This window comes from Arachis ipaensis, chromosome B09 (assembly GCF_000816755.2).
Source record: "Arachis ipaensis cultivar K30076 chromosome B09, Araip1.1, whole genome shotgun sequence".
NCBI classification, from domain to species: Eukaryota; Viridiplantae; Streptophyta; class Magnoliopsida; order Fabales; family Fabaceae; genus Arachis; species Arachis ipaensis.
In genome coordinates, this window is record NC_029793.2 from 24,645,211 (window position 1) to 24,658,081 (window position 12,871).

The window sequence follows — 12,871 nt, forward strand, 5'->3', positions numbered from 1 at the left end:
TTTAAATTTGTTTGACTTATATATATATTTTTTTAATTGGATTATTGATTTGTGAATTAAAAGTCACTGTTAATATATTTTTACATATTTAAAAATTAAATTTTTTATTTTTTAAGTAAAAAATGATACCTCATAAATTAATCAATACATAATCAGTATACATTTAAAATTTAACTTTGAGATTTGTATTAAAATTTTAAAATTTGTATTCGTAACTCATTATTGCGAAAGAAGTACATTATAGATAAGTGACTTAACAACGACAATATATCCCACTTCAGTCACACAATCCAAGATTGCAAGGTTAAAACGAAGGATAATTTTGATAAAAAAACGAAAAAAATTTGATGATAATGAGTCTGCTTTTTTTTGTGCTTCTGCTAAGTGTTCTCGTGAAACTTTTTTAATTTCTTTTTTTTATGATAAATACAATTTAAATTATTATCATTGTTGGGAATATTAGCGAAATAGTTTGTACTATACATAACTTTCTAAATATTTTAATTTAGTGATTGAACAATTGTAAATAACTATTCAACTTTATAAAAAAAATTTATAAATTCGTATTTAATAAGTTATATAGATACTCATTAATTTAGTTTAATAATTTTAAAAATAATTAAATAAAACTAAACCAATACAAATTTTTTTTAACTACAAAAATATACTACTAAAATTATATAAAATCAAATACGAGATTAGTTAATTGAATAATTATTATTTGTGTTTCATTTATTTTTCTTGACTTAACAGTGTCAAAGAACAACAATAACACAAATTTTGACGTACATAAAAATGTGCAACATATTACTGCAAGTAAAAAAATAGTGTGTCAAAAAATTGGTACTTCATCTAATATTCTCTGTTTACAATTAAGTGAAGATAAATGTGACATTTTTCTGACTGTAATTGACTCATTTATCTAAATTTAATTTATATCAGTTTAAGGACGAAAATTTTCTATATATTTCTCATTACTCATTCACAGGGAAGCAACTATCTATGTATGGTGTACACTCTGCGTCGCATGGAATTGGACAGAAAAATACTCTTCCTAATTATGTAAGACCTTCTACATCAGAGATAAGATCTAAATCTTTAATTCTACCAACGAATTTTTCATTGACAAGAACTCCACTGTCCGTATTAACAAATAGTACGTATAATTAATGATTACCAAATGATTCATGCACCAATATTTAACAAAAAGTATACTTCATCGGAAATAATTTATATAACATAGATTTATTACAATTCTAGCATACTTCAATGTACAAGGACCCACCAATAATCTAACGGAAGTCATTCCGTAAAATCATCTTCCGGCGTCACACTGCGGCTCCCAAAGATCGTGCCTAATAGAAAGGTAATTTAGAAAAGATTATCATCATTGTTATATTCTTTTCTTTTCTTTAGTGTCTAACATTTAATTGAATAAAATTAAATTTTTTGTAAAGAAATTCTACTACAAATAGGATGCAAAAAAGATAATCTTCTTCTGTTGTTGCTTCGGTGGCTATTAATTTGGCACAATTTTACAAAGATGTAAACTTATCAACTGTTAAGACGCACCCACCAAGCGGTGACACACAAAGTGGCCAAAATGTTGACCCTTTTGTTGATGATGAAGGTAATTTCAAATTTTATCAAGAATTTAAGTTGGTAGTTTGCAAGAGATATGAATTATTAGTAATACATCAACATATATGTTTGTATTTTTTATAATTTTTATTGATTGTAGTTTTAAATGGTTACGATGATTCAATGTTGTGGATATAGAAGATAATTTTATACCATTCTCAAAAACCTTAAACGATATGTAAAAATTTTATCTGTATATTTATTTACATCTTTGTGTATATCATGGACTAAATTGCATCGGTATGACAACTGAGTATCTAAAGAGAGTTCATCGGCAGATGTGTGGGATATAGAAAATCCTATTTATCAATATAAACACTGTAAAGCATGGATGTGGTCTGAAGAAAGGCTTGCTAAATCCAAGCAGTCGCTCCAACCAAAGTTTTAATTATGTTATACGGAAGGAAAGATCGAGCTTCCTTTACTTTCTGTGCCTTCTGATGAGCTCATTCAGCTTCATAGTGGAGGAGATCAAAGAAGTATTTATTTTTTAAAAAATATAAGGACATTTAATTTAGCGTTTTGTTTTACTTCAATGGCCAAAAAAATTGATCGTGGGATGAACAATGAGACTGCTCCTCCAATTTTTAAACTTGGGGGTCAAAACTACCATAACATTGGTAGCTTACTTTCTTCGGATAGTCTGCGATCAACATTTGCCCAACTATATACCTATAACACAGAAAATGAGATTGATAATCGGATAGGCACACTTCGTCAATTTTCATACAGCCAGTCAAACATTTTAGTTATTTTTTATCTGTGAGAGAAAATAACATAAATTTTATTATATTTTTTTTTGTGCAATTCCGATGAAGTTATAAATGAGTGGGATAGGAAATATGTGGCAATGTTAAGAAACATGCTAGACAAATATAATAGTTTGGCAAAGAGTTTTCGCTATGCAAGAGATAGGTACCAACAGAAAAATTGCACAAATATAAAGCTTAAGTTGATTAGTAAAAGGACTAAAGATGGCAGGACATACAACTTGCCATCTGCATCTGAAGTGGTTGCATTGATTGTTGGCGATGTCGAACAACTAAGAAAAGATAGAGATATTATTATAGAGAGTCAAACTAGAAAGCTCCAACGGATTGATGTTTTTTACCCATCCTATTTAGCCTTGCAATTGTTTCCATATGGGGAGGATGGATTTTGTTTGGGTATTGCAACATCAGATTCAATCTCCGCTAGGCCTACAAAGAAAAACAAAATCACTTTGCAATAATTCTTTGCTTTTCAACTACAAAAAAGGACGGGTGAATCTCCGTTAATTCAGAGATCAAAGAGATTATTCCAATAGTTTCTGGTAGATGCCTACACAATGGTGGAATCAGATAGGTTAAAATTCTTTAGGTGCAAACAACCACAGTTGAGGGTTAATAAATACAAATGTCTGCATGAAAGTCTTATAAACGGAAATGTAGATGCCGCAAGGCTTGGCAAAAGAATCATTCTTTCCAGTACTTTTACCGATAGACCTAGGTACATGATGAATAATTGTAAAGATGCATTTGTAATTTGTAGATATGCAGGAGATCCTATCTATTTTATCACCATGACCTGTAACCCTGAGTGGGATGAGATAAAAAGAGAAGTGACTCCCATTAGATTGAAGGCAGAAGACCGTCCTGATATATTGTGTCGAGTTTTCAAGATCAAGCTTGATGGTTTGATTGATGACCTAAAAGAGGAAAAACTCTTTGGCAAAATTTTGTGATGTAAGTCTGTGTTTATACAACACCTTATTAAAATCTTATGTTGTAATATTTTGCTCATTTGTCTTTTTTAATTTTCATATGTTTGCACTATAGAGTTTTAAAAGAGAGAGTTTCCGCATGCACATATCCTTTTATTCATGAGTAAGGAGTTCAAACCACAAACACCAAATGACATAGACAAACATATAACAGTTGAGATTCCTGATGAAAATGAAAGGCCAAATCTACGTGGAGTTGTTCAAAATTACATGGTACATGCTCCATGTGGTCCGTACAATAAGAATTCACCTTGCATGAAGAATGGATCCTGTTCAAAGTTCTATTCCAAAGAGTTTAGACAGCGAACACTCATTGATGAAGCCAAATTTTCCAAATATAGGCATACCGATAACGGTCGAACAGTGAAGAAAAGGGAATGTGTACTAGATAATAAGTTCATTGTTTCGTATAATCCAGAATTGTTGCTCAAGTTTGGGTGCCACATGAATGTGGAATACACATGCCAAATAAGTTCTATTAAGTATCTGTTTAAATATGTACACAAGGGTAATGACCGCGTAACATCTACTCTATACAACGTTGGTGATCCGTCAGAAGCCACACAAGTTGTTGACGAAATTAGGAATTACTATGATTGTAGGTACATTTCGACATGTGAGGCAGTTTGGCATTTATTTGGACATGAAATCCAAGAGAGAAAGAACCATTTGTGATTAGACTTCTATTCCATTTGGAGGATGAGCAACCTGTGGTTTATGGTGAAACTTCTAATGTGAATGATATCGTCGAAAGAGCAATATCTCATAAGTTCATGTTTTTGGGATGGATGGCGGCGAATATGTCATATCCCTATGCTCGAAGTTTGACTTATGCTGAGTTTCCAACCAAGTTTGTTTGGAAGGACGATGCTTCAAAGTGGTTTCCTCGAAAGCAAGGTTTCACAATTGGAAGGTTGACTCATGTACCTGCAGGTAATGATGAGTTTATATTTAATTTTGATTTTATTTATTTGATGATTTAAATTTAAAATCTTAAGAGCATGTACCCCACGTCCATTTTATTTGATTTATCTCCACTAAAAAATAAATGTTCAAATAACTTTCAATAGTTATAATCTGTAGATTATATAATTTTAGAATTGTTCTATATTTTTTTAGAAAAATTAATCTTATGCGGATGTGTAACTACATAATAATTGAAATCGCGTAGCCTAATCCATTTAACAACTTAAAAATGGGATTTTAACCAAGTTTTTTGCAGCAAATACCGAAGAATATTTCCAACGACTTCTCTTGAATACTCAAAAAGGATGTATGAGTTTTCGAGATATAAGAACAGTAGGAGGAACAATTTATGCTATGTGTAGAGATGCATGCTTCGCCTTTGGACTCTTGCAAGATGACAGAGAATTCATGGATGCAATTAAGGAAGCAAGCTCATGGGCCTCAAGATCATATGTTAGGAGGTTATTTGTCATTCTATTAACATTCAATAATATCTCAAGACCAGAACATGTCTAGGATAGATGTTGGCATGAACTTTCAAATGATATTTTGTATCGACAGAGAGCGGTGATGAATATGAGGGATGAGTTTTTATTAATTGCAATTATAAAAGTTCTTCATTATTGATCATTTTTAGTTTGATTGAATTTTTACAGTATTGTATAATATGCAGAGTTAACCATGTCAGATGATGAGATTAAGCAGTTGTGCTTAATGGATATAGACAAGATCTTACATTCCTATGGTAAAATCTTGAAAGACTATCCTCCTATGCCTTTAGCAACTGAAGTTGATAGTTCTTTGTTAACCAAAAGGGTTATCAGGGAAGAGCTAAATTTTAACAGGGATGATTTAAAGAAAAATGCCTCAGACATGTTATCCATCGCAACACTTGAGCAGAAATATGCATTCAATAAAATTGTTACAGCTGTGTATTGTGATGAAGGGTTTTTTTCTGTGTATGGTCATGGGGGTACTGAAAAAATATTTCTCTGGAACCTTATGTTTACTGAGATTCGCTCAAGGGGTGATATTGTATTAAACGTTGCTTCATGTGGTATTGCATCTTTACTTCTTTCCAATGGAAGAACGGCACACTCAAGGTTCAAAATACCGCTGAATATAACTGAGTATTCTATATGTAACATCAAACCTGGTTCCCCTCCAGCAATATTGCTGTTGAAAGCCAAACTTATAATTTGGGATGAGGCTCCAGTGGATGGTCTAATAGGTTGACTTTAACAGGTGCTCAAACTAACAAAAAACATGAGACTCTCTGTTAAAGGGACGACTGCTTCAGATCAAGATGAGATAAAGCAATTTGGTGAGTGGCTATTGAAAGTTGGTAATGGTCTAATAGATGACAATATAGATGGTGAATCTGAGATATGTTTTCCAGGAGATATTGTTATTCCTTCTTCGGATCAGGCATTTGATGAGTTGGTTCATTTTTCTTATCCAAATATTTTGGATAACATGTCCTCAAATGATTTTTTCAAAGCAAGAACTATACTGACTCCCACGCTGGACATCATTGAAGAGGTCAACAACTATATGATAGCTATCATTCTTGGAGGAGAAAAATTATATCTTAGTTCGGATTTGATTTGTATGGATAAAGGGAATATGGAGAGTCAACTAGATCTCTATGATCGTGAATTACTGAATAACATAAATTGTTCTGGTTTGCCTCCACATAAATTAATACTCAAGGTTGGTGTTCTGGTGATATTATTGAGGAATATTGACCAATTCGTGGTCTTTGTAATGGTACAAGGCTACAAGTTAGGAAGCTTGGAAATCATGTCATAGAATGTGAAGTCTTAACGGGTAACAATGTTGGTCATATTGCTTTGATTCTAAGAATGAATATGATACCAACAAATGAAATCGTCCGAGTTAGATTCCAACAAAGACAGTTTTCCATAATAGTATCGTTTGCCATGACAATTAATAAGTCTTAGAGACAAACTTTATCTCATGTTGGATTATACTTGCCCAAACCAGTTTTTACACATGGCTAACTATATGTGGCACTTTCAAGAGTTAAGAGTAATAGAAATTTAAAAATTTTACTTATGAATCACATAAAAATGTCTGCATAGAAAAGTCTTTGAAAAAATAGGATTTTAATGTAAATATTTTAATTTTATTTTAAATTCTGTATCAGTGTATAATTATTTTATCTTAAAAAAATGTAAAATAATTATTATTCACTTTTTTTTTAAATTAAACTTTAATTTTGATAATAATTTTATAAATTTCTTAAAATAATAATTAATTTGTGTTTTTATAAAATATCCAAGCATATAAGGTTTTTTTTTTTATCTTTATAAATTTTTCCGTGTTGAACACGGGTCAACACGGGTTCGTACACTAGTAATAATAAATCTAACATCGAAAAGGTCATCTTGGAAAAAATTGCCTTCAAAGAGTCTTATTATACTCAATATAAAGACCTCTTAAACTCAATCTTAACAAGTTAATGGATGCAGCCATAAAAGTTTTTGTATTTTTTAGTTAGGCCGTTTGAAAAGCATCAAAATAATTTATTTGAGTTATGGCCTTANTCTATTTTCTCAAAAAAAAACTTAATTAAACTATTTATCCAAATTGAACCTTAGTTATACGGATGTCATTAATAACAAGTGATTTTTGCTTTACACAAAAGTAAAATAATTATAGAGAAAAATAATTTTTTATGTGCTTAACATCATCGAAATTTTTTAAATTTTTCCTATAACGCACTTTCATATAAAGTTAGGGTGCAGTATTTATTGAGTTTCTTCGTTTAAATTTAATCATTGAATCTCGTTCCTTGATGAGATTAGGATTCCAAACCTTTCCAATCAGTGGATAATAATAGTAACATTTAATCAGGGGATATGGTCAAACTCCAGAGATTCGTGGTGTCAACATACTCCACCATGATAATGTTTCATCAACTGCTTAGAATTCGTCAAAGCTCGATTATTTAATAATTTTTCCATTAACATATACCAAGCTATCATATAAAAAATATTATATAAGGCGATGTTGTATTACTCTATTAATTAACTCTATATATTAAAAATAGAGAGTTTTACGTGTTCACGGAGAACACACAAAGGAGACTCAGAGGAGACTTACTTCAGAGAGTGTGTTAGTGACTGAGTGGGTGCTTTGGGTGAGAGAGAATTAGGTGTATATCCACTTATCTGTGGTTCAATTCGGTTCGATTTGATTATAAAAATTAAAATTGTAAATCAAACCGAACAGGATAAAAACCGATTAAAATTCAAAAATCATTTAAAATTGAGCAATTTATTTCAGTTTTCAATTTAGATCGATCCAGATTTGTAATTTTTTTGGGTGGATTTGGATCTGATCATTCCTAAATCCTAATATTGGACATTTTGTGTTGTACTGAGATTAATAGTAGTAGATATTTGATTATGTTTTTTTTTAAATATATTATGTAGGATTGACGGTGCATTATAATTACATAAAACCTTTAATCATATCCTTGCTTTTGAAAGATGCAATGAGATTACAAGGTGTGGAAAGTTGGTGTGGAAAGTTAAAACTTTTGTAGAACCAATGGAAATGTAGTCTTTGTGGAAATTTTGCATTATAGAAAACATCATGATGATTATTCCATCTTTAAAAACGAGAGCAATACCCAAGTTTTCATATGCTAGCACTTTTGCATTACTGAATTAATTAATACACAACTACTTCTAAAAGTTGATCTTTCACTTTCAATTAACGAAGTTACGGACATTTTTTGAGTTGTTGTGTCCGTGTATCAGATACATTTTAGACATGATACTTATTAATATTTATCTGATATATGTATCTGTTGTATTCAACTGTGTCTTAATAAAAAATACAAAATTTTTTTTTAAACACACCTAAATACCATTACGTATCAGCGTGTCCAGTCTTATTTTTAATATATATTCTTAAAATAAATTTAGATATAGTATATATTATTATTTATTAAAATAAAAAAATATTTTAAATGCTTGATATAATTAAAACAAGATATTAAAAATAATTAAAAATTTTAATTTATATTTTAATATCAATAAAATATTAAAATATCATTACGATTTATCTAAAAATTACTTTATATTTTACATATATGCGTGTCTCCGTGTCATGTAAGATTTTAAAATTCACGTGTCGGCGTGTTCCATATCGTGTCGTGTCCTGTATCCGTGTCAATGTGCATGCATCATAAAATTTTATACTAAATAGATATATTTTCTACAAATAAATTTGTTTTCAAACTATCGCATAATACGTATAAACAAACACGAGATTTTGCACTAAATTTTTTTCAAACCGGTCTAATCGAAAACAAATGATGAAAACGGTCCGGTTTAATGTCTAAACCACAAATTTAAAAATCGTTTAAAAAATGTTGAATCAATTAAAAATCAGTCGGTTGAATTAGACTGATAACCAGTTGATTCTTTCAAAACGGCGCCGTTTTACTTGATTTAAAAAAAAAAAAAAATCCCCACCCCATGCAGACCACCTTCCCCCAACACCCCCCTTTGTGTGTCTGTCACTCAGCCATAGCTACTTCAAAGTTCACAAATCACAACCCAAATCAAAACCCTAGCTTCTTCAATAGTTCTGCCGTCGCCGTCTGTGGTTGTCGGCGCCTCCGCAGCTTCCTCCTTCTTCCTGTCCCAAACCCAGACCCTCTGTTTTAGCTCAGCACGTCGTCTATTATCTAAGAAGTTCTAAATGTTCCTAGAAATTTTTGCCCGTGGCTTCTTTGTTCGAGGCTTTCAGCTGCTCATCACTCACTGTTGTCTTGCTCGTCGCCGTTGTCTCTTTGTCGTCCTATTCTCCATTGAAGGTTAGTGGGATTTTTTACTTTTTTTTCTTTTGTGCTCTGCTCTGATTTCTAAATGTTTGATTAATGATTTCTAAATGTGAAATCATTGATTTTGTGGTGTTGTTAAAATTATTGCTAAAAATGAATTTATTATGCTGTTGCTGTTTTTAAATTTCTAAATCTGCTGTTTTTGAATTTTTATTGATAGATTTATTAATTTCAGGGTTTAGGGTGATTATTTGTTGTTGTTCTAGAAGGAAAAGTTACTCTTCTTTTTGGATGGTGTAAAGTATTATTTTTATTTTAGTTTCCTGCAACTGTTCATTTGTAAAAATGTATTGTCATGTCTATAATTTACCATTATAGTTAAGGTTTCGAAAATCGGACCGGATCGGCCTGTTCAATCGAGTTAACTAGGAATCGGTCAGTTGGTTGGTCTAGTTAATGTCTAAAACTGACCTACAAAAAATTGGCAAAAAACTGACTGAACTGTTGGTTAACCGGTGAACCGATAAGGTTTTTTGAAGGTCTGGTTCTCCTATTCAGCATAAAACGGCGTCGTTTTGGTTCAAAAAAAAATGCGCAGAAGACCCCAATCCCCTCTTCCTTCTATCTCACTCTCAGTCTCACCAAAATGGCAAAATTTCTAACGCTATCGGAGCAAACAGTCACCGCTACTCTGTGCTTACTGTGAAGTCCGGCTCTGTTTTCGTCGTCGTTGGCCGCCTTTTTCTCGTCGTCAAAAATGCCTCTGTCTCGGAGCCATCTATCTCTTTGTGTGTCGAGCACCACTTTCTGTGCATACTGCATAGTGTGAACGAACCTGTGCCACCGTGGACTCTTTGCCGTTGCCGTGAGTTTTTCAATTTTTGCCGTCCCTCAACATCTTTTTCCTGCTCTTCTTTATTTTCATTTTTTCACTAATTTTCTCTCTTTTTCACTTTAGTTTTTTATTTGTTTCCTCTGTTGTGGGTGGAATAAGGTTTTGAAAACTGATTCGAATCGATCAATCGAACTGTGAATTGCTGCCAAATACGGTTCGAACAGAAGTCAAAACTGCCAAATTTAAAAACTGACGATGGACAGAAATCATGCTTTTATTTTTTGCCTTTTTTTCTTTCAATTTTATTATTTTCTTTTACCGTAGCCAATCATCATTCATACCTATATTTAATTATCAGTTAACATCTTGATTCACTTTCTTATCTTACCAATAAATTGTTAAGAATATTTAAAGAATCTCTTCTCTTTCTTAAGAAGCAAACAGTAATTTTTCACACCTTCTTTTTCATATAATTTTTATGCAAATAATTGACATGCAAGTTCTTATTGCTCTTAGTGATGAATTTAAAGTTGTGTATGTGTACAAGAGAAATGAATGCTAAATGATCATTTTAAATTTTAATTGTAGAAATTTAGTTGAAAGAAAATAAAGTGATTATTGACTTCAAAATAGTCATGTCTTGGCACTTAATTAACTTGTGGAAATTTGGTCACAGTTTATTAGATGTGCTTATCTATTTTCTAAATTCAAAGTTTGTGCACATTAATTGATGACTTAGTTATGTCTCAAAAATAGACTCATATGGAATGAATTTAGTTTGATTAACGCACGTAAAAAATAAAGAAGTTAGTAATTTGATAAATCAGTAATATGCATAATATATAATAAATATTATTGGTATATGAATAATACATGCGAAATAAAGTATAATTTATCCTCTAATTTCTTAGAAGATTAGAACAGTTGTTGCAGTTTCTTATTGGTATATGCATAATATATAATAAATATTATCATTTTTTGATATGATTTATGTTAGTTAGCTTTATATTTTGTTAAAAACTTCATAACTTTTTTTCTCTACTAATATGATATAATTGAAGGGTGAAGTTGAATCAGCCATATGCATGTTAGAAATTATTATTACAGGCTATGCATCTCTTTCCTTCTCGGCTTTTCTTATTGTCACAATGACTTATAATAATATTAAGAAAGATATGTGATAATTAAAATTTTTTAAGTATTATTTTAATAATTTAATTTCAAAAAATTTAATAAAGCACATACATCATTTTACATCAAATTAATATTAATATAATTAGTCTTTTCTTTTCCTTTCTTAAAAATTTATATGCAATGCTAAAAAAAAAAATGCACATACATCATTTTACATTAAATCAATATCAATATAAAATCATAATGCTTCTAATTTTGTTCTCTTTCTTCGCATGTAATCATATCTTCTTGATAATAATAATAGTTACGGAAAGTAACCTTCTTTAAAATTTCAAAATTAACACTAAGTTACTTAATCCTAAATATAATGTTTGTGACTTTCATTTTTTTGGTTTATGAATAAAGTAAAGGTCTCTAAGCCTTGTGACTTTTAAGTTTTAACTTTGGCCTGCCATCTATATAGAGTCTTGGACAGAGAATTCTTGATAATGGAAGGCCCCAGCTTTTCTGTTGCGTCTATGTCCATACATTATAAAATTGTCTTAGACTAGAGCAAGTTACGCTTCATAATAAAAATTACCAAACATAAGGAGTTTCTATTTTATTTCTACGTTGACTGACTTTGAGAAACTTAGAGAGCATTGCATCCATTCAATCACTCACTCTACTTTATATTTTTATTACTTTCTTTTCTTTTGGTTTTTTCAGACTCAACACTCCCAACATTCATACAACCTTTTATCCTTCTTTCTTCTCATGCCAAAAATATAAAGCTAACTAACATAAATTATATCAAAAAATTAATCATTATATATTATTATATCTATTACATATTTCTAATTTTACAACTAAAATATGCTACATATCAATTTCTCATTGCAATTGGAATCAAATTTTTTTCTCCAAAATTAAGAAATTTTTCTCTCCTCTTTAATAATTTTACAACCAAAATATGTCACATATCATTCTCTTATTGTAATTAAAATTAAATATTTTTCTCCAAAACTAAAGAATTCTTCCCTCATCTTTACTAATTTTACAACCAAAATGTGCCACATGTCACTCCTTCATTGAAATTGAAATAAAATTTTTTCCTCTAAAATTAAAGAGTTCTTCCCTCCTTCCTCTTTCTTTCTCTATTTTTCTCTCATTCCTTCAACCACTCTATATATTTTATATATCATTATCAATAACAACGACTAATTACTAATTTGACAATCAAAATGTGCAACATGACATTCTTTAATTGCATTAAAATTAAAATTGAAATATACCTATATTATGTATCATATATTATTATCTAATTTAATAATCAAATGTGTCACATGATACTCTCTTATTAAAATTGAGAGAAAATATTTTTTTTAAAATTAATAAATTCCATTCTTAAATTCTCTCATCTACCTCTCCCCATTTTTTTATTTCTCTCTACTATTTTTACTCTATATATAATTTATATTAGTAATTTGACAAATCAAAATATGTCATCCGATATTTTTTTACAATTAAAATATTTTTTTTTTCCAAAATTAACAAACTCTCACTCTCACTCTCATTCTTCATCTTTATCTTTATCTTTTTCTGTCTTTTCTCTCATTCTCTATTTTTTCTATCTTTCTCTTCTACAGAAAATAAAATTAACAAAATAATATAATTTAAATAAAAATATTATTATTATTGTTATTATATACGTAATTTTTTATTTAGTTTT